This window comes from Petaurus breviceps, unplaced genomic scaffold (genome assembly GCF_028583685.1).
Source record: "Petaurus breviceps papuanus isolate PSGF00001 unplaced genomic scaffold, PetGlider_PUasm1.0 79, whole genome shotgun sequence".
Classification (NCBI taxonomy): domain Eukaryota; kingdom Metazoa; phylum Chordata; class Mammalia; order Diprotodontia; family Petauridae; genus Petaurus; species Petaurus breviceps.
In genome coordinates, this window is record NW_027186523.1 from 19,574,193 (window position 1) to 19,598,499 (window position 24,307).

Here is a 24,307-nt window from a genome sequence, read left to right on the forward strand (position 1 = left end):
TTGCTGATGTAACAGGAAGGGAATGGAACAAGGAGAAGCTAATATCTTATATAAGGAAAAGCACAGGCTGGAGACTCAGAACTTCTTGAAGCAAGCCATGTGGAGGCTGAGGAGGAGAGGCCCAGGCTGGAGAAAGTGATTCTGATTGTGGCAGAGCTTCTTCCAGAACCAGCCAGAACTTTGAGGAATAAGTGATGTTGAGAACGGAGCTTATGGTGGAAGAACTTCTTCTGAGAGCCAGCTAAAACTTCTGTTGAGAGCTTCCAAGAACCAACTGGAGCTGCTGCAGAATTCCAAGGGACAGCCGAACTGCTGAGGACTTCCAAGGGCCAGCCAGAGCTGCCAGAAGAAGCATGACTATGCTGTGGATACTTTGTCTGTTTTGGGTCTGTGTTGATTTCACAGGCAGAAAGTGAATTGAGATGAGAGTGCCAACCATGTGTATGAATATTGTTGTATTTCTGCTAAGCTTGATGTGTGTAGATATTGCTGTGGCTCTGTTAGGTTTTCTCTTCCCCAGAACAGAAACTGTGAAGGACTTGAGGTGAGTTAGACACTGTGAGATTCAATATGGAACAGGAACTGCACAGAGAGCTGGACAAGGAACTGGGACTGTCTGCCTTTGAACTCAGGTGGCAGTTGGTTAGATTCAAGCCCAGGAGCTGGGACCATGGAAGAGGAACCATGGAAGCTGAGAGCCTGCCTGGAGTCAAGATGAAACCTCTCCTTGGGTATTTAATGCTGACAGATGAGATTGTAACTTACTTGTGACCTAGGGGTGGATGGCCTTTGTACTTGCCACTACCCTGAAGAGGGCATTTAGTAGTGATTGATAATATTGTTACTTAGGGGTAGATGGCTTTTGTACTTTCCACTACCCATTAAGAGGGGTCCTTAGTAGTGAATGATATTGTAACTTAATTGCACCCAATAGGTGGAGGACTTGGACCTTTGTAATTTGTGTCAATTAAGGCAGCCTACCTCCTTAAGGGTGATTGAATTAAGGATTTACTAAGTGAAGAACTTACTAAATGAATGTTTTCTTTTGCTTAAAATTATGTGACCACTTTGGTGAAAACTATGTGGCCATTTTAGTCACAAGTTGTGAAGTTAAAACATTATGAATGCTGTACTTTGTTTATTATGAATGTTTTGTCTTAGTTTGTTATTTAATAAATAGAGTTCACTATACTGTGTAATCAGAAGAGTTATCACAGTCACAGCAGCAGTCCTCTGGAAAGAGGCTCAAGCTTGACTTTATAGTAGTCAAAGTTGGAAAGTCTTGAGTAATGTCTCAGCAATGAATTTTGCATCTTTTATCCGAAGACCAGTCTGAATGGTTTCAAAGCAGTTCACTACTGAAAGTTTGCCCACCAGGTAATCAGCTCATAATTCAAGATGACCTTTTAGATAGGTATAAACAGGCTATGATCTGTGTCAGTAAAGAGAGTGCTCAAACTGAGAAACTCATAGCAGTTTCAAATATTCAAGTATATTGGAATACCTGCCACTTAGTCATTTTATAAGGTTATTACAAAGGAAAAGGGTTTTGTGGGATTGTTTTTTTTTTTTACAGATCCTTAATTTTATTTTAAAATAAAAATACAAGTTTTTTTGGTTTTGGAGAGTTTTTCCCCTGTTGCTTAGGCTTTAAGTAGGTTCTCAGGTTTGGGGTACCCAAAGAGAACAAAGCCAGCCTCATAAAGCTTATAAAGCTGTTGTCTCCAGGCCAGAGGGATTTTGGCAAACCAGTCTTCCTCCCAGCTACTAGCAGTCCTGATCGATAACTGGGGAGGAAATGAAGGAGTTTGTCCACTTTGAAAAGCTGCAGCAGTTGAGCTGCATCTTCATCCAAAGTCTCTACTTCCCCACAAGGTCATAGTCAATCTGGCAAGGGTGGCACAGACGGTACACCTGTCACCAGTGCTCATTAAAGGGAGCCAGTTTTTCTGTCTATGGGTCAGTTAAGTACTGGATGAAGTCAGGAAATGAGACCTTCAGTCCAGCACTGAAGGCCTCACTGACAGAGGTGGGGAGGCTAGTGAGGTTAGAATACAGTTTCAGCATGGGAACTGCAAATCTCCTGTAGAACTCATCATTCTCCAGCTCAAACTTGCTCCGAAAGGCTGAGATGAGACACACAAAGGGGTCACGAACAAACAAAAATTTGGTATACTTCTTCAGCTTAATCTTCATGAGGTGGCGTGAAAACTTCCCATATTGCCTCTAGAATTTATTGAAAGTGAGATGAGTGCTAGTGTTGTGAACGTGTTCCTGGGGAATGTCTAAAGGGTCTTTATATGGGATTCCCTGATGCAGGAGGCTTTTACTCAACACAATCATCACTCATTTCCAATTGGTGCAGGCCACCTTTGGCACATAGCAATAAATTATTCCATGGCGGTCATCCACAATTAGGTGATTCAATTCATAATTAGGAATGTCATCAAATGAACGATTCTTAGTAGGGAAGACGAAGCTGGAATTGGCACAAAATTCCTTCAACATATTTCTCCTCTCTGCCTGGAGTTTTTCCTGATCTGGGTTCTGCTTAGCATCATGAGTAGACCAGTCATAACCTCTCCCACTCTCATCCATATTGCCCAAAATAGGTTTACTAGAGCCATGAAGAGGAGGCTGCTCAGTCTTTTTTCTCAAAGGGTCATTCTGTCTCCCACTAGGACTAAGCAGTTTATCTAGAAATTCATCTACATCTGATACAGATTCTCTCTCTTCATCCTTTCCAGTGGTGGGGAGAGCCCCTGGAAGATGAGGTCTGGAAAACGATGTGTGCAAGTAGAAGTGTGCTGTACCCACATTGTCCCGGTAAACAGTGATCAAAAGGATCATAAAGACAGATCCCAGGACAATCCAAAGTCTCAAGAGTCTCATCTTGGTCATTCTGTCTGTGCTACTAAGGGGAACCTCCCCCCTTTTACTCAGGTTCACTTCTGCTTTACACAGGGATCAGACATTGAGCTGCGGTGAGGAGCCTCAGGCAGTATTCTTGCTCCCTCCAAGTCTTATTCTTAAGAGCAATAATGATACATTTTTAGATATCCAATTTGTCAAATCAACTGCTTCTAGTTTTGCTCTTTGAGAGAACAAAAAACAAAACAGAACAAATCCAATCATTCTTCCACATAACAGCTGTTCAAATAACTGGCCTCTTCAGTCACTTGCGCAGCTGCCCCGTGAGTGAGTAGCAGATCATAAAGAGGCCTCCTCATTTCCCTGGCCTCGCCCCTCTTGTGGGCTTGTTTTTATTTTTAATTACTTGAAATTGAAATTTTAGGTATAGCATAGAACCAATTAGCAAATATTTATTGAGCACCTGCCATGTCTAAAAGCAGTATGACATAATAGATAGGGTATAGAACCTAGAGACAGGAAGCCCTGTATCCAAATAAGGCAGATGCTAGCTTTGTGTAACTGAAAAAGTCACTTGATTAATCTGTGCCTCTCTTTCCTTATCTGTATAATGATAGGTTTGGGCTTCTAAATTCCCTCCCAACTCTAAATCTATGATCCTACGGCACTATGGGAAATAGAGGGAAGCATAATTTTTGTCTCCTGTCTTCAAGCTTATAATCTAATTGGAAAGACAAGACAAATACATGAAAAGTCCAGTAACATGAAAGACAGATAAGAGAACAAGGGAGCAATTGAAGAGATGTCACAGTATAGCATGTGATTTATTACCCAAAGAATTGAACAAACAGTAATTGCTTGGAGGAGTTCAGAAAAGGGAGAGATCATTTCAGGTAATGGTGGCTAGTGGGGCAGAGGAATTGTACCCTAGATCACATTCTTGTAGTTATTGATGCTCATTTGCAACATGATTGCCTGCCAGAATTCTATCGTGTTGCCTTTAAACATCCTTCAGAACTTGGGAAGAGCAAATTCTGTACTCTGAAATGTTCAGAGGTTCTTCCAAGAAAAGAGTTCTTCCTATTCAAATAATTATTGCTGGCATACCTGCAGGAACTAATAAAATTGGGCTTATCTCCATTGCCATACTTGGATCTCTGACAGGGAGAAATTTGTCAGGGGAATTGATCCCATTGACTTAAAAACATTCAGCTACCGTCTTTCAAATCTCCTTGAAAGTCAAGTTATAAAAACAGCTAAATTATTATTTTCCATTTCTTCATTAGTGCTGCTTTCTAAATTGATTCATAAGGCAATTTGTATGTTCTTTATCTGAGTCAGTATTAAAAAGTTCTACTTTCCCAGTGAATTCTAGTCTCCATTTGCTTCTTCAGTTTATGCACAGCTTGGATCTATAAAATCTCCTGTTTCTTTCCCTGGTGAGTTGGGTGCAAACTTGTCATGATTCAATGAGTCCATAAAGAAACTTTTAATTACTTTCTCTTATTTTTTTTTTCTTTTCTGAGACATTATGTGATGTGGAGGGTTTTTTTCTTCTTCTTTTTCTCTTGAAGCAAATGGCTAGCATAAGCTTTCTTTATCTGGGCCACATATTTCATTTAATTGTAATAGTGTCTATGGATGCAGATCTCTATGCATAACTTAGGATCTTATGTAAATTTCACTACCGCTGCAGCTGCAGCTTAAACAGCACAGGATCATCTCCTGAGTTTCTTAGTCCACTGAATGTGGAAGGTCAATCATTGTCTGTTCCTGACTCTGGAGAAAGAAAGCTGACTTTTTATTCCCTACTTTGCTTCTCTCATAATATGACCTGAGTAAAGTTACTTCACTTTTCCATGTGAAATGGTCCTTTTCAGGTCCTTCTTTTTTTTAAAGCAATCAGGGTTAAGTAACTTGCTCAAGGTTACATGCCCAGTTATTTCTGGGTGTGGTGCTAAGTATCTGAGCTTGGATTTGATCCCCAGGTCATCCTGACACTGAAGTCGGTGCTCTTACTCACTGAGCCACCTGGCTGCCCCTAAGCAATTGGGGTTAAGTAACTTGCTCAAGATTACATGGCCAGGTGTTTCTGGGTGGGTGTTAAGTGTCTGAGCCTGGATTCGATCCCCAGGTCATCCTGAAACTGGAGCTGGTACTCTTACTCGCTGTGCTACCTGGCTGCCCCTCTCAGGTCTTTGTTGAATTAAATGTAGATTATATTTTTACTTTTGTGAAAGGAGTCTGGTAGGTTTTACTATAGAAGAAGTAATGTGAGGTTATGGGAAGAAATGAGATATATTGGCAAAATAGGTATGTATGCTTACATACGTGTGTATGTCTGTCTATGCATATGCTTTTTTCTAGTGAGTATGTTCTTATTTGTTAGATAAAAACCACATATTCATAAACACTCTCTCAAAGCCTTATTATTCATTACTACAGCAATCCTCCCAACCTCTCAGTAAAGTAGGCAACAAAAATCACTTTTCCCTATTTAAGCACCTAAAGCATGAAAATTTTAAGAAATCGTGTTTGTCATTTAGAAAAATCAGGGCCAGAACCAGATCTGTCAATGTGAGGGGTTCTTGACCTGGAATCTATGAACTTGATTTTTTTTAATTTTAAACTTCAATTTTTTAATTCATTAAATATTCCCCAATTACATGTAGTCATTTTAAGAGAAAGAGACATATAGAGACAGAGACAGACAGAGAGACAGAGATAGAGATAGAGACAAAGAGAGCACTGTGGTCTAAGGCTTTGGAGTCTGAACTTAGAATTAATAAGACATTGGTTCAGATTTGGCTTTTGCCACGTATTAGCTGAACTTTTCTCCCTTGTGCTTCAACCTTTCATGTGACCTCCAATGTCACATTAATAATCGCCTGTTGGACATTTCAAACTATATGTTACATAGACATCTCAAAGGCAGCATGTACAAGACAGTTCATTATTTTTTATCCTGAAACCACACTCCTCTATTAAACTTCCCTATTGCTGTGAGCTTTACAATCCTTGCAGTCATACAGGTTTGAAATGTTGGTGTTGTTTTCAACTCATCATTTTCCCTCACATATACCAATCAGTTGTCAAATATTGTCATTTTTATGTTTCTGATATCTCTTATGTGTACCTTTCTGTGTAATTACTGATGCACAATGGTTTTAGGAAAAAACAAAACAAAACCAACAACATCTTATGTAGACTTATAGGAACTGATGCAAAGGGAAATGAGTAGACCCAGAACATTGTAATGGTAACAGCAGTATTGTAACTATAATCACCTGTGAAAGACTTTGATCAATACAATTATCTATGATAATTCCAAAGGACTTATGATGAAAAATATTATCCACCTCCAGAAAGAGAACAGATGAGCTCTGAGTGAAGATTAAAGCATATTTTTCACTTTATTTTTCAACATGGCTAATATGGAAATATATTTTAGTGGTTTCACATGTATAATGCGTATCACATTGCTTGACTTTTTAATGACTGGGGAAAAAACTGGAGGAAGGGAAGAATTTGGAACTCAGATTTTTTTAATGTATCTAAAAATTACACATTCATTAGTGTGTAGTGATTTTATTTTTGCAAAAATTACATTAGCTGCTGAGAAAGATGTATTTTCCTTAGCAGTCTCCTTCAGAGGGGGCCATAAGTTTTTAGTCCTCATTTCTCCAGCAATTTGTTTAATTCTCTACTTTTCCTTTTCATTGTTTTTTTCTGTTTGACACCCCAAAGTAAAAGAGGGACATTGAGATCTTTATGGCTTCTTGGTTTTTTTTTGTGGTCCAGTTATTTTTTCCTTATGAATTTGGATATTGGGACATTTAGAATATATGGGCTTGGTATTGAAATAGTTTTGATGTCTCTGGTTCTTATTAGTGTAAGATGGTTTCCTTATTTGTCCCTTCTTAGATCTTGAATGTTTGTTTTTGTTTTGTCTGATAGTATGATTCCAACAGCTGCTTTTATTTATTTTATTTTATTTGGATCTGCCTGATAGTAAATTTATTTTCTAGGTCTTTAAAAAAAAATAAACACATCTAAGAATTTTTCCTCTTATTACCCTGAAAATATTGACCTTTTGCCAAAAGTTCCCTCTTTTCTCTTTCTCCTCATCTCCTATCTCCCAGAAGTTTTCTCCTACTGTTTCCTCTTTTGCCCCATCTTTCATGAAGAAGTAGCCCTTCTCCTTGCCAAGGCCATTTACCCTTTACCTGCCCATGTGATACCATTCCATTAATTTTTCACTTATTTTCAATTTCTGGTGTGTAGGTGCTTCCCTATTGGCCATAAACATATCCATTTCTTCCCTCATTCTCAAAAAGCCTTGACATGAACAAGCCTGCTCTAAAACCTATTATCATATATCTCTTCTTTCTTTTGTCACTAAGCTCTTTGACAAAGTTATCTTCAATCAATGCTTCTCACACTTATTTACCTTCTAAAATCTGACTTCAGACTTCATCTTTTAAGTAAAATTGCTATCTCCAAATTTACCAATAATTTTTAATTGTCAAATCAAATGGCCTTTTTTTCAATTCTCAACTTTTGTGACCTTTCTGCAAACTTTGACACAAATAAACCTCTTCTTGATAATATCCTTTGTCTAGATTTCTGTAATAATATTCTGTCTTGGTTCTGTTATCTATCTAATCACTCCATCTCAGTGTCCTGTGCTGGATTTTCATCCATGTCATGCCTGCTAATGGTGAGTGTACACTAAGGCTGTGTCTTGGGTCTTTTTCTCTTTACCATCTATTTTATTTTATTTGGTGATCTCATTAGCTCCTATGAATTCTATTATCATTCCTGTGCTGAGTTTTCAAATCTACTTATGTTGCTCTATTTTGCTGAACCCTAGTAGCATATCTTCAATTATATATTTGACATCTCAAACTGGATAACCTGCAGACATTTAAAACTCAACATGTCCAAAACTGAGCCCATTATCTTTTCTGAGACATGTTTCCTCCTTTATAATTTTCCCTATCGCTGTGGAGTGTATCACCCGACTTTGGTCACCCAAACTCTCAATTTAGATATCATCCTCAATTCTAAACATTCTCTCACCCTTTATATACACCTTATGAAATTCCTTTATTCTTTTTTTTTAAGCAATTGGGGTTAAGTAACTTGCTCAAGGTTACATGGCCAGTTATATCTGGCTGTGGTGCTAAGTATCTGAGCCCAGATTTGATCCCAGGTCATCCCGACTCTGGAGCCAGTGCTCCTACTCACTGCGCCACCTGGCCACCCCCCAATTCCTTTATTCTTTTAAATAGTATTTTATTTTTCCCCAATTGTATACCAAGACAATTTTTACATTCATTTTTTACAAGATTTTGAGTTTCAAATTTTTCTCACTCTCTTTTCTTCTTCTTCCAAAAATGGAGGCAGTTTGATATAATTTTTCAGTGTGCTACCATGTAAAACATATTTCCTTATTAGTTTCAGTTGCAGAAGAAGGAACAGATCAAAAGGGGTAAAACATCCATGAAAACAAATAAAGTAAAAAAAAAATGCATTGATCTGTGTTCAGAGTCTACCAGTTCTTTATCTAGTTGTGGATAGCATTTTCCTTCATGAATGCTTTATACTTGTATTGGATCATATTGTGGAGAAAAGCTGAGTCATTCTTAGTCAATCACCACACAATGCTGCTGTTACTGTGTAAAATGTTTTCCTGGTTCTGCTCATTTCACTTTTCATGAGTTTGTAACAAGTCTTTCCAGGTTTTTATAAAATCTGTCTGTTCATCATTTCTTATTGAAAACAGTATTCCATTACATTCATATACCACAACTTCTTCAGCCATTCCCCAGTTGATGGGCATCCACCCAATTTCCAATATTTTGCCACCACAAAAAGGGCTACTCTCACTCTCTCTCTCTCTCTCTCTCTCTCTCTCTCTCTCTCTCTCTCTCTCTATGTCTCTCTGTCTCTCTCTCATATATATGTACACATACACACACACAGAGTACTGTTATTGCTGGGTCAAAGGGTAAACACAGTTTGTTTGCTCTTTGAGTATACTTCCAAATTTCTTTCCAGAATGGTTGAATCAGTTCACAACCCCACTAACAATTCATTAGTTTCCCAATGTTCCCATATCCCAAGATTTACCATTTTCCTTTTTTGTCATCTTTGCCAATGTGATACTTTTGAAGTGGTAACTTAGAGTTGTTTTTCTTGCATTTCAATAATAAAAAGTGATTTAGAGCACTTCTTCATATGTCTGTAGGTAGCTTTGCTTTTTTCCTTCTGAAAACTGACTCTTCCTACCCTTTGACCATTTATTATTTTGGGAATGGTCAATATTCTCATAAATTTGAATAAATTATCTCTATATTTGAGAAATTAGGACTTTATCGGGGATATTGTTATAAAGATTATCACCCAGCTTTCTGCTTTTCTTTTAATCTTGGTTGCATTGGTTTTGATTGTACAAAAACCTTTTGATACAACAAAAATTTTTTATACTTCATAATGCTCTTTATCTCTTATTTGATCACGAATTCCTCCCTTCCCCATAGTTCTGACAGGTAAAGTATTCCTTGCTCTTCTAATTTGCTTATGGTGTTACTCTTTATGTCTAAATCATGCACCCATCTTCACCATATTTTGATACGTGGTGTGAGATGTTAGTCTACACTTATTTTGTGTACTATTGTTTCCTGATTTTCCCAGCAGTTTTTGTCAAATACTGAGTTCTTATCCCAAAATATCTTGGTCTTTGGGTTTATCAAACACTGGGTTACTATGGTCATTGACTAGTGTTTCTTGTGTACCAGATAGTTTGATGATTACTGCTTTATAATATAGTTTGAGATCTTGTATTGCTAGTCTACCTTCCTTGATATTTTTACTAGTTCCTTTGATACTCTCAACCTTTTGTTCTTCTCGATAATTTTGTTGTTATTTTGTCTAACTTCATTAAATATATATATTTTTTGATAATGTGATAGAGTTATTGGAGCAGAGTTGTCATTTCTATTATATTGGTTTGGTCTACTATGAGCAACTGATATTTGTCTAATTATTTAGATCTGACTTTATTTGTTTGAAAAGTGTTTTGTAATTGTGTTCATGTAGTTCCTGAGTTTGTTTTCACAGGTAGAATCCCAAGTATTTTACATGGTTTACAATTATTTAAAATGGATTTTCTGTTTCTATGTCTTGATGCTGTATTTTGTTGGTCATATAAAAAAGTTGAAAATTTATATGGGTTTATCTTATATCCCACAACTTTACTAAAGTTATTAATTTTTTCAAGTAGTTTTTAGTTGATTTTCTAGATTTCTCTAATTATATCATCTGTAAAGAGTCATAGTTTTGTTTCCTCGTTGCCTGTTCTAATTCCTTCTATTTCTTTTTCTTCTCATTGCTGTAACTAATGTTTCTAGCACTATATTGAATAATAGTGGTGATAATGGGCATTCTTGATTCACCCCAGTCTTATTGGGAAAGCTTCTATGTTATAGCCATTGCAGATAATGCTTGCTGATGGTTTTAGATAGATATTGCTTGTTATTTTAAGGAATACTCCCTTTATTCCTATGCTCTGTTTTGTTTTTAATAAGAATCGGTGCTGTATTTTGTCAAAAGCTTTTTCAATATCTATTGAGATAATAATATGATTTCTGTTGGTTTTGTTATTGAGATGGTCATTTGATAGTTTTCCCAATATTGAACCAACCCTACATTCCTAGTATAAATCCCAATTGGTCAAAGTGTATAATCCTTTGTGATACATTGCTGAATATTTTGCATTGATATTCAATAGGGAAACTGTTCTATAATTTTCTTTCTGTTTTACCTCTTCCTTGTTTGGGTATCAGCATCATATTTGTGTCATAAAAGGAGTTTGGTAGGACTCCTTCTCTGCCTACCATTTCAAATAGTTTATATATTATTGGAATTAATTGTTCTTTAAATATTTGGTAATATTCTCTCATGAGCCCATCTAGCCCTGAGGATTTTTTCTTAGGGAGTTTATTAATGGCTTGTTCAATTTTTTTTTCTAAAATGGGATTATTTAGGCATTTTATTTCCTGATCTGTTAATCTGGGTAGTTTTTATTTTAATAAATTGTCAGATTTATCAGCATGTATTTGGGTAAAATATTTCCTAATGAATGCTTTAATTTCTTCTTCATTGGTGGTGATTTCACCCTTTTCATTTTTGATACTGGTAATTTGTTTTTCTTCTTTGTTTTTTTTAAATCAAATTAAACAATTACTTATCTATTCTTTCATAAATCCAGCTCCTTTATTTATATATGACTACAATAGTTTTTTTTTCAACCTTATTAATCACATCTTTGATTATCAGGATATTCAGTTTGGTGTTCAATTGGGCATCTTAAATTTTTTTCTAGGTTTATTTTTAAGTTGCATTCCCAATTCATTTATCTGTTCTTTTTCTATTTTGTTGATGTAAGAAGTTAGAGAAATAACTTTTCCCCTAAGTATTGCTTTGGCTATATACCTTAAATTTTGATATGTTGTCTCATTGTTATCATTCTCTTTAACTGTTTATTCTTTTTATGATTTATTCTTTGATCCACTTGTTCTTTAGAATTAAGTTATGTAGCTTCCAATTAATTTTTATTCTATCTTTCCATTCACTTTGTGGAATGTAAGTTTTATTGCATTATGATCTTAAAAGATTACATTTAATATTTCTGCCTTTTTACATTAAATTTTGATGCTCTTAGGACCTAATACATGGTCAATTTGCTGAGTAGGTGCCATATGCTGCTGAGAAAAAAAGTATATTCCTTTCTGTTTCCATTTGGTTCTCTACAAACTCTGTCATATCTAACATTTCTAATATTCTATTCACCTCTTTAACTTTTTTTCTTGTTTATTTTTTGTTGTTGAATTTATTGAGTTCTGAGAAGGGAAAGTTGAGGTCCTGCACTGCTATAGTTTTGCTATATGTTTCTTCCTGTAATTCACTTAACTTCTTCAAGAATGTGGACGGTATATTATTTGGTGCATATATGTTTAGTATTAATATTGCTTCATTGTCTATGGTGTCTTTTAGCAAGATGGATTTTCCTTCCTTATCTCTTTTAATAAGATGTTTGCTTTTTGTCTGAGATCAGGATTGCTACTGGTAGCAGCAAGCACCCCAGCATCCCCAGGGTCGCTGCCACCACAGGTTCTTAGATCTGCTTTGTTAAAGGAAAGCAACTCAGAATGGGTTAACACTCTCACTTTAATCAGTCAAATATGTATCGTTTACCTAGTTCAGGGAAAAAAGGTCAGCACCCCGAACTTCAGAATATACAGACAGAATTATCAAGACAGAAACAGATCAAGTAGACATATTTCCAAACTGTCCAACCATTACATCCATACCAAACAACATCTAGGTTTCAAAGCTGGGGGGCCCTGGAAAACGGCTTCCCAGAGTTGCATCTGATCAAATCAAAGAACACTTCTCAAAGTGAACTCCAAAACAAAGCTACACATCAGAGCTTATATAGGCTTCTCCTGGCTCAGAGAATGTAACAACCTTATTGACTCACTGGCCAATCAAGAAGTATCTACTGAAAAACAAGCCTCCTACCCCAGGCTCCAGGTGCACTTTAGCCTAGGGGCAGGGAAGATCTTTAAAATTTACATTCCCATTACACTAACTCTGTTCATTTTTTAACTTCAGCTGAAGCAGAATAGATTCTGCTCCAGACAGGCCCTTACCTTTGCTCTATATGTGTCTCTCTGCTTCAAGTGTGTTTCTTATAAACAGCATATTGTAGAATTCTGGTTTTTGATGTGTTCTGGTTTTCACTTCCAATTTATGGAGAGTTCATCCCATTCCCGTTCACAGCTATGGTTACTACCTGGATATTTTCTTCTATCCTATTCTTCCTCCTGTTTTTCCTCTCTCTTCTTTCACCCTTTCCCTCCTGACCAGTGTTTTGCTTCTGTCTACCACCTCCCTCGATCCACCCTTCCTTCCGTCACTCTCTTCCCCATTTTCTTAATCTTCTCTCCTCCTGCTTCCCTGTCTGGTAAGACAGATTTCCATATTCAACTGTGTATATTATTCTAATTTGAGCCAACACTGAGGAGAGTAAGGTTAGACTGATGCTCATTTTACATCCTCCCATTTTTCCCTTCACTATAATAGGTCTTTCATGTCTCTTCATGTGACATAATTTACCCCATTCTGCATCTCCCTTCCTCCGGTATCCAGTGTACTCTTCTTCCTTATCTCTTAATTATTCTTTGTCATCACCTCAAATTTACCTTGTACCCATACCCTCTGTTTATATATATATATATATATATATATATATATATATATATATATATATATATATATATATATATTCCTTCTAGCTGTACTTAGTGGATCCGTTTTTAAGAATTGCAAATAGCATCTTCCCATATAAGAATTTAAATGATAAAACTCTACTGAAACCTTTATATATTCTTTTTTCTTTTTACCTATTTATATTTCTCTTGTGACTTCATATTTGCAAATTTTGGTTTAATTCTGGTTTTTTCCTTATGGAAGTTTGAAATCTTTCTATTTCATTGAGTGATCATTTCCCACCTTGATATATTATGCTTAGTTTAGCTGAGTATGTGATTCTTGGTTGTAGTCCCAGCTCCTTTGCCTTCTAGAATATCATATTTCATTACTTCTGATGCTTTATTGTTGTTGCTACTAAAACCTCTGTAATCCTGATTCTGGCTCCCTGATATTTGAATTGTTTCTTTCTGGACACTTGTAGTATATTTTTCTGGACCTGAAAATTCTGAGAAATCTACAATATTCCTTGGAGTTTTTATTTTGGTATCTCTTTCCTGAGGTGATCCGTGGATTCTTTCAATGACTGTCTTGCCCTCTATATCCAAGACACCAGGGCAGTTTTCCTTCATAATTTATTGAAAGGTGCTATCCAGCTTCTTCTTTTGAGTATGGCTTTCAGGTAGTCCAATTATTTTGTCATTGTCTCTCCTTGATCAGTTTTCCAGGCCAGTTGTTTTCCCATGAAGTATTTTACATTTCTTCCACTTTTTGGATTGTTTTGAATTTGTTTGACTGATTCTTGATGACTTATAGAGTCATCAGTTTCCACTCATCCAATTCTAACTTTTAAGTAATTATCTTCCTCAATTAGCTTTTTTACTTTTTTTTTTTAATTTGGCCAAATGTACTTTGTAAGCAATTGTTTTCCTTTTCCAAGGCATGAACTATTTTTCATCATTCACTTTAATAATTATCATGTATTTTCCCAATTTTTATTCTACATATGTTTTTTCTCTTTTATTTTTTTAGCTTACATAATTCATTTATTCAAGATTTTGAGTTAAAAGTTTTTTTCCCCAACCCACCACTCCAAAACAGCGATTCCACTGAATATACCCTCCTCCAATCTGCTCTTTCCCATATATTCCCCCGTTCTCCCTCCAACTTTCCAGTAGGGCATGGTGGATCTTTATGCCCCAGTGCTTGTATATCTTATTTTCTAGTTAAATGTAAGATAATGATAATGATGATGATGATGATGATATATTTTTAAACATTTGATTTTAAAACTTTGAATTCCAGATTCTTTCCCTTCCTCCCCCATCACCCATCATTACTGGGAAGATAAGTAATTCAATATAGGTTGTACATGTGTAGCTATGCAAAATATTTCCATAGTGGATATATTGTGAAAGACTGACTATATTTCCCTCCATCATATCTACCCCCCCCACTTATTCTATTCTCTACTTTGATCCTGTCCATTTTCAAAAGTGGGTGCTTCCAACTTCCCTCTCTCCAAGCCTGCCCTCTCTTCCATCACCCCCCCCTCATCCCCTTCCCCCCTACTTTCTTGTAGGGTGAGATACCCTATTTAGTGTGTGTGTCATTCACTCCCTAAGTCAAATTCAATGAGAATAAGGTTTACTCGTTCCCTTTTGCCTTCCTGTTCTTCCCCTCCATTGTAACAGTTTTTCCGTGCTTCTTCTATATTAGATAATTTACCCCATTCTGTCTCTCCCCATTTTATCTCATTATATTCCTCTCTCACCTCTTAATTTCACCTTTTAAGTATCATCCGTTCCTATTCAATTGATCCTGTGCCCTCTGTCTATGTATGCTTGTATACATATATACACACACTCACATATGTGTTCATATACCCATATGCCCTCCTATATAGACATATGTATGTATACATATATACATACATGCACACACATTTCTATTCCCATCAACTATTCTCACTGAGAAAAGTTTCATAAGTTACATTGATCATTTTTCCATGTAGGAATGTAAATAATTCAAATTTAATAAATTCCTTATGATTTCTTTTCTCTGTTTACCTTCTCATGCTTCTTGTATCTGAGTGTCAAATTTTCTATTCAGCTCTGTTTTTTTCATTAAGAATGCTTGAAGTCCTCTATTCCATTGAATTACCATATTTTCCCCCTGAAACATGATACTCAGTTTTGCTGGGTAGGTGATTCTTGGTTTTAATCCCTTCTCCTTTGACCCCCAGTACATCATATTCCAAGCCCTTCAATCCCTCGGTGTAAAAGCTGCCAGATCCTGTGTTGTCCTGATTGTGTTTCCACAATATTCAAATTGTTTTTTTTTTCCTGGATGCTTGTAATATTTTCTCCTTCATCTGAGAACTCTGTAGCCTTGCTATAATCTTTCTAGAAGTTTTCTTTTTGGGATCTTTTTTCAGGAGGTGATCAGTGGATTCTTTCAACCTCTATTTTGCCCTCTGATTCTAAAACACCAGGGCAATTTTCCTTGAGAATATTTTTTAAAGATGATTTCTAGGTTCTTTTTTTTTATCACGGCTTTCAGGAAGTCCAATTATTTTTAAATTATGTCTTCTGTATCTCTTTTCCAGGTAAGTGGTTTTTCCAATGAGATATTTCACATTGCCTCTTATTTTTTCATTTGTCTGAATCTGTTTAATAGTATCTTGATTTCTCATAAAGTCACTAGCTTCCATATGCTCCAATCCAATTCTGAAGGACTTATTCTCTTCAGTGAGCTTTTGAAATTCTTTTTCCATCTGACAAATTCGGCTTTTTAAGTCATTCTTCTCCTCATTGGCTTGTTGAGCTTCTTTTGCCATTTGAGTTAGTCTATTTTTAAGATGTTATTTTCTTCTGTTGGGTTGTTGACTCTCATTTCATAATTTTCTTGCATTGTTCTCAATTCTCTTCCAATTTTTCCTCCACTCCTCTTATTTGTTTTTCAAAATCGTTTTTAAGCTCCTCTTTAGCCTGTAACCAGCATATTTTTCTTGGAAGTTTTTGGTGCAGGATTTCTGAATTCATTGTCTTCCTCCTGTTTCATGCATTGATCCTTTTTTTCCCCAAAAAAATGAATCCAAATTCAGACCACTGTGCTTGCCCTGCTTTCCCCGTTTACTCATGTTGCCACTCAATTACTTGACTTTTGAGCTTTTAGACACAGTAGAACTCTGCTACCAGAAAGGGGAGCTCTGTCCCAATTGCTGGGGTTTTCGTAGCTGCTGGAGCTATTATTTGGGTGCCCTCTCTGAAGCCTCCACATGCTCTGGCAAACTGGTCACACACCCAGGACCTCCACCCTAGATTGCAATCCAGATCCAAGCAGGTTAAAGCAACACAGTTTATCTCTAAGAATGGTTGTTTGGTCGCCCTACAATCTGCAGGCCAGGAGCTCTGAAGCAGCCATGTGGTGGCTACTCCACAGCCGCATAGCCTCAGCTGCTTCTCCCTCCACAGGGTAATGGCCAGACTGCAGGCCTGAACTCCCACTTCACAAAGTCCACACTGCACTGAACTCTCACTTTGTCTTTAGAATCTATGGGTTGATAATTCTGGAAACCACCACAGCTGCTGGTGATCTGAAGTCCCTCCAGCCATAGGGTGGTTGTAGCTACCCTGATGCTAAAACCTCAGGCTCATGTGGGGCTGGGCTTGGCTCCCAGAGTGCTGTACTGGCCCCTTCTTGCTGGCCTGCCAGATTGTCTTCAGTGGGAAGTTAGCTTCTCTCTGTCATTTTGTGGGTTCTATAGCTCCAGTGTTTGTTTAGAGTCATTTTTACACGAATTGGAGGAGGTGGGAGCAGGAGCCACATGGAAATCCTGTTTCTACTCCACCATCTTGACTCTGCCTCCTCATATGTTTTTTTAAACTGCTTCTAAGCTCTTCCATGAGTTCCTTCTGGTCTTGAGACCACCGCCTATTTTTCTTTGGGGTTTTGCCCACAAGTATTTTGATATTGTTGGCTTCTTCTGGGTTTGTATCTTGATCTTTCTTGAAACAATTATCATTTCTTTCTTGTTGTTTTTTGCTCCTATTTCCCCACCTACCCTCACCCCCTGATTTTTAACTTTCTTTTAAATTTGATATATGCTTTCAGGATGGAAGGGGCACTTTCTTGGATTTCTTATACCAGGGGATGCAGGTTCTGGTAATTTACGTGGTGGGATACTGATTTTGCCTGAGGCACCTGGGAGACCATAGAATCTGGTGCTGTGTTGAAGGGGTGTTATGGTGGGTAGTTGGTGCTCCTAGAGACCTTAGATGTCTGGCAGCTTACCTCATGCAAGCCAGGATCCTAGTGGTGGTGTTTGGCATGTGCTAAGGCTTCTGGGGGTTTCTGTATTTCCCAAGGGAAACACTGAAGTACATGGTGGTCTGGTCACTGCAGGTTGCCTGTTTGCCCAGGGTTATGCTGAAACATGTGGATATTCTCAGAGCTGGAGTCTCCCTGTTTCCTTGGCTATGCTGAGGCACATGGGACTCCTGGTGTGGGTGTTTGCATGCTCCATCAGACTGGGGCTCAGCATCTCCCACTGGTTTGCTGAAGTGGGTCTTGCTCCTCCTTTGCTGGAATGCTTCCTGTCCCAGACTGTGCTTATCTAAATAAGACACACCTTTCTTGATGATCTTCCAAGTTTCTTAGACTAGAAGATTGTTTCACCTCATTTTTTTTCCTGGTTCTGCTGTTCCAGGATTTGTTTTGGGGCACAATTTTATGGGTTGGGGGTGAATGTGGGAGATTTACAGTGATTTACAGCTTACCCCTCCCTCCTTCTTGGATTCTGGAAGTCAATGTTTTTTTCATAACATCTCCCCTATACTCCCTATTCTCTCCTCTGAAACTATTACCACCTTGATGTGGTCCCTCATCACCTCATACCTGAACTATTGCAAGAGCCTGCTGGTTGGTTGATCTGCCAGAAGTCTCTTGCCATTCCAATCCCTCATTTACTAAGCTGTCAAATTAATCTTTCTAAAGCACAGGGCTGACTATGTCATTCCCGATACCTCTGATTCAATAAACTACATTGGCTTCCTATTGCCACTGGGATTAAATATAAAATGCTCTGTTTGGATTTTAAATCCCTTCATCCCCTTACCGCTTCCTTCCTTTACAGTTTCTTAGACCTTACTTTTTTCCACATACTCTATATAATTCAGTGACACTGAATAACAATAGATTATTTCAACTCTATTTTGTATATACCTAATATGTACATAATTGTCTTCCATTAGAGTGTAAGCTTTTTGATATAAAGGACTTTTATTTTTATACTTTGTATCTCCAGTGCTCAGTCCAGTGCCTGGCATAAAGAAAGCACTTAATAAATTATTATTGCTTAATTTATTGATTGATTTATACCTTGGGCAAGTAATAAAGTCTCTGAGTCATAAAAAGCAATATGTGAACTATAGATTCTTGACTTGTAAACTCTTTCTCTAACCCATAAACTCCTTCAATTAATGGTGCTATTCATCAGAATTTTTTGTATGTATAATTAAAAGTGTGTTCTTGGCTTAAAATTTTTGTATATCATTTCTATTTGCTACTTGAAAAATGCTCTACTGACAAATCTAGTTAAAATTGTCAAATAGGTATAAGCTTTGCCTTAAACCTTTTCTGAAGAGAGATGAAGAATCAATCAATCAATTATTCAATAGTCATTTGTTAAGCACCTGCTCCAAGCCAGGCATTGCTACATACAGGGCATATTTCTTGGCTGCAAAGGTTTTACATTCATCTTGGATGAACCAGGAAAGTATCTTATTTTTATGTACATTTTGGCTATAAAGATATTTATTATTTTTAAAGCAGTCATTTTGATAATTATTTGTCATTTGCTTTTGAAGTTTCATTCTTTCCTGCTAAGCAGACTAGAGGTACTGTAAGACTATTTTATTATTTAGTTATTAAAACTATTTATATGAAAACAATTGATTTTCAAATTATTGATTTTCAAAGTTAAATTGCTGAGTTTTTGTGTTTTATCCATTGGAAGATATACCTCACCCCAACACAAGGAATCTTCTTTCACTATAACAAAGAAAAGACATTAAGTCAAACCAACAGAGACCACATCTGACACAGTCTAAAGCATCACTTTTTAGAAGGGAAAAAAGCTTGAAATGATTAGACAAGAACTCAAAAGAAGACTTTTTTTCCTTCTTACCTCTGTTACAATTATCCAGTGTTCGAATGAGCAAAATCAGAAAGAGAAAATGGGTTACAACGTGGGGAATAAATAAAATAAAAACTGACAATCCATTGTCCTTTTCAGGAGGAGTCTATATTCTTTTTGAGAACAATGTGACCTGATTTAAATAAAGAAACATAAATGAAGGAAAGAAGGAATAAATAACTACAATCTTAAAGTTTACATTTGCCTAGAGAGGAAATACCTACTAGAATTTTAAGAAATTTTGGATTCATTTTTACAAGAAAAAGTTGACTTTCTCATGTTCTGCATGCATTCATTTTGATAAGTGCTTTTGATTATATAACTTTAATTATTCATAACCATGCTTAGAAGATTTGATAAGGCATTAGGTCATATTATTTAAAAACTTTTCTCCCTCTTTCTGATGAAAATCTTTGCTGTTAAATCTGAAGAAGTTTCATTTAGGTTTTTTTTCAAGTGTTTTTTAATCTGAAGATTAGTAGAGAAATGCTATAAGATCACTCTGAATTGCTACCTATTTTTTTAATGCATCCATTTCCACTTTAGCCTTTTTCAGATCTTGATTGATTTATGCTGATTTTTATGTCTTTTTTGAGACAGTGGTAGTAGTAAAGGTTGCTCTGGAACCTTTATAGGGAACTCCCAGTGAACAAGCTCACTCAACCAATGTAGATCTGGGGTTATTCAACAATTTATAGTTACTGAGAATTCTGTAGGACCCTGAGACATGAAATGACTTGCCAAGGGTCACACAGCAATAGAACTTCAGCCTAGAGTCCTTCCCTCTACCCACTCTTTCAGATTTCCCCAGGCTAAGAATCCCTGACATAGATAGACCCTATTGTCTTATAGATAAAGGGCAGAATTTTTCTGAGAATAAATGTCTTTTTTTCAAATTTGCCTAGTTAGAACTAGCACCCAGATTTCCAACCTCCTAAATACAGTAACTCTTAAATCTCACTAAATCCATTTGTTACCTTTTGTGAGTACTGCTTGTCATAACCCAGGCAAGGGGTTTGCTGAGCACAAACCTCTTGGGATCTGTAGTTCTGAACAATTTGGAAATAGAACAACGATGTACATCAGTTCTTGACCAGGGAGGGGGCAGAAATTTTCCCACAAGATGATATAGGGAGTTTGGGATCTCTTATGAAGAAAAGAAGAGAAGGAGAGATAGCAATAGACCCCTTGCAACAGGGCAGCCACAGTAGCAGCTGGTATCTGCCACATCTGTAGTGCCATTCTTTAAGACCAGGAGAGATAAATGGGTGAAGTAGGAAATGAGTGGGAGGGTATGTGTTTTATGGCCCTGGTAGCATGAGTGCTAAGAGACACAAGCCAGCTGAGAGGAAAGGGTGGGCTGTATTCCACTTTAGCCTTACCTAAAGGCTGGAGAATACCTTGCCTTTCTCTGAGCTACAAAAGCCTATTCCTCTTTCTCCCTGGACCCTGTGAATCCCTTATATACCGGTTTGTTGTTCATATTTAAATGTTTCCCTTGGTTTCTGTTGTGTTTTTCTCAAACACATTCTGTTAAAGAATATTTTAAGAATATTCTTGCCAGATTTAATATTACTTCATATGAATACCTGTGATTCATCCTATTCTTTTGTCATTTGGGGTCCCTTTGTTTGTGGTATAAATATGGCACTACATAGGAGAGAGGGATCTTTTCTAGGTTGGGCTGGGAACTAGAGCCGTAGCTCATTATAACAGACTAGTGCTCTTTACTGCAGGCATAAGTACATGTCATTTCATGAGTATCCTTCTAAGACCAGAATAACCATGAATTCAAGCCCTGCTTTATAAATCTGTCTCACAGACATGAGCCAAAGCTTCCTGCCAGTGCTTTACACCATGTAGTATCTCTTTTGCTGTTCCAAATCACCTCCACTTTCTCACCTTCTGTTACTACTCAAGAATTCTCAAGTATTCTTTTGTGTCACTTTTATTTATTTTACTCTGAAAGTAAGAAATAAAAGACATATCCATAATATAGTAGAACAGAAAAATAAAGATGATTGTACATGAAACTGCAAATCTGTGATGTATAACTTGCTGTTCCTTTTAAATATATAATAAAGTTATCGTGTAATATCAAGCTCTCAATTTTTTTTTAGTTGCAAACCAAATTTAAATAATAAATTACACTAGGGGAGGTAGGGTAGAATTTAGAACTTATCTGGTTCAGACTTCACATTTTATACATGAGGAAACAGATTCAGGAATTCAAAATCACATATTTTAATCTTATGAGGATCAAGTTCCATTTACTTTAAGCGTGATAATATTGCTTTAAAAATAGTTAAGAAAACATAAGATAGAGATGATTTCTTCAATGTGAACTGGTACATTAAAACCAAAATAATTGTTCTCCCCCCAATCCTTCTTTTGGAGTAGTTTGGAGAGGGTTGTTACTTTATTAATGTAGAAACCTTCCATTATGGAAAGTCCTTTCAAAGAATGCATAGCAGCAATTGGATTATAGATCATTGCCTTGGAAAGCTGAGGATAAGTGACTCTTCCATGGTCATGAAACTAATACATATCAGAGGAAGCAAAGCAAAGTCTTTCTAACAGCAAAATTGTTTCTTCCAAGTTGCTTCACAAATAATCACTGTTTTGAGTTAAATGTAAATAGCAAAAAAGTTTTTGCCACTCACTTGAGCCTCATAGATACCTCTCTAAACTGCATAAGAAATAGTGTTTGATTCTTGGGGCTAAAAGGAAAGTAGTGAAGAATAAAATAGAAATGGAACTTTGAAGAAGTGCAAAAGAAGAATTTTTTTCTTTAAGAGGCAATGTGATATTAAATATACATATATGTACACTCATGTGTGTATATATATTCTATGTGAATTTGTGTAACATACAAACATCAATAGAGCATTAAAGGTAGGGAACAAAGATAAAGAAAAAACACTGAAGTGAGAGCATGTTTACCTGGCATATGATCAGAGGCTTTGTTTCTGACAAATACTAGCTTAGCCCCAAGCCAACAGTGGTCTGAGAGGCCAAAAGTCTGAAATGAAGGGTTCAGAATATAAATTAATCAGTCACAAAATGTGCTAGATAGATAGGAAAGGAATGGATTCATTTTTACTTGCTATTTTCCTTGTATTGTTCTGTAGGAATATATACTAGACCTGTGATTTCATTGGCTTCGGTAAATTCCAGTGAGGTAGCTCCCAATTCTGGTTGGCAGCTTTTCCACAACGTATCATTAAGTTACCTCAAACACTTGGAGGCTGACTTGCCCAGGATCACACACTTTAGTGATAAGATCTGAAACCAGATTTTCCTGGCATTGAGGACAGCTCTGTGTCAACTATGCCCTACCCTAAAATGCAGAAAGAGGTCTGAATTTTTTTCAAACTTAGTAGCACTTTGGAAAGCATAGGGTTAGGGGAAATGTAGATAGTTCTTATTACCTACTATACATGGCAGCTTTGCTTCTAAAATGCACTTTTTTTTTCTGGGGTGTGGATGACCATAGACCTACAAAATTAAAGACCCTCAAAGCAATAGAAATATCGCTGCTTTCTAAGCCTTTAGGAGTTTACCATGTGCTCCCACTAACAAGGCAGATGCTTAGATGGCAGCTCTGGTATTAACACACTTAGTTGAAAAAAAATAACAAAAGCCTAGAGGAAAGGCCTGCCTCTTGGGCTCAGAACTGTCATTCATCTATTCAAGCTTCAGAAGTTGGCATTCTTTGTTCAGCAAGAGGCTTACTGGAACCACCACATACTGTGTCAAACTACCAGCAAATCCTTTATCAGCACATCCTTTTGAGACTGTCATTGAACTGTATGGACCTAAGGAGTGATAAGCATTAATAATACCAGTGTTCTTTTTATCCCATCAGCCTTTCAGCTTCATTGAAGGTTCCTTTATCTAAACTTAGGTTTTAAAGTCTAGACAATTGCATTTCCTTTCTCCTTCAAAAGTGGTGCTTAGCCCATCAGGCATAGATGTGTAGGCTTTTTTTTTTTTTAAGCTACTTAAGGTCTAGGAGAATAATCAATACTTTCTTATAAATGACCTTGGAATTCCCTTGGAAAGTTACAGGATCCTAGACATCAACACATTTGGAAGTAAAATAAAAAAAATATCATGAAAAGCCCTGTCTGTCATGAAACTGCAGTATTATTCTTTATAATATGTCTTGTACTTTGTTCAGTGCAGATTCTTTGAGGTTTGTATTTGTTTGTGTGTGTTAAATGCATACTATATAAGAGAACATTCACACAACCAATTTTTTTTATCATTGTCAATTTTTAAAATGAATTACAAATGATGTTGCTGTTTAAAAAAGATAATAAAGTAATTAATTTGGAGAAAATGAATTGTGAATTGCTAGGACTGCAAAATCAACAGCCAAATGTTTCTTTAATCTATGATGTAAGACTGGATCACCAGCAGCTGTGGCGGTTTCCAGAATTATCAACCCATAAATGCCAAAGACAAAGTGAGAGGTCAGTGGACTTTGGAAACAGGGGGTCCAGGAGTGCGTATGCCTAGGAGGGAGAAACAACTGAGGTAAGGTGGCTGCCACCGCATGGCTGCTTCAGAGTTTCTTCCTGTAGATTGTAGGGGGACAAAGAGACCAATCTGTGGGGTAATAGCTCTTGCTTTAACCTGCTTGATTCTGTATCCCTGTCCTGGGTGGAGGTCCTGGGGTGTGTGACCAGTGTGCCAGAGCCAGTGGAGACTTCTCAGAGGGTACCCAACTAATAGCTCTGGCAGCTGAGAAAAGCCCAGTGATTTGGGACAAAGATCTCCTCTTTGAAAACAGAGTTCTAGTGTGGCAAAAAGCTCAAGAGTCAAGTGGTTGAGTGGAAAAATGAACAAACAGGGGAAGTGGAGCAATCACAGTGGTCTGACTATGGTTCCTTTTTTGGGGACAAAAAGGATCAAGGCATGGAGCAGGAGGAAGATAATGAAGTCAGAACTCCT

The 24,307-nt window shown here is 36.9% G+C and overlaps 1 pseudogene; it reads right to left on the reverse strand.

The window, feature by feature from the left end:
- Positions 1-1,557: 1,557 nt before the first annotated feature.
- LOC138175754 (carbohydrate sulfotransferase 12-like) lies at positions 1,558-2,990 on the reverse strand (annotated as a pseudogene).
- Positions 2,991-24,307: the final 21,317 nt, after the last annotated feature.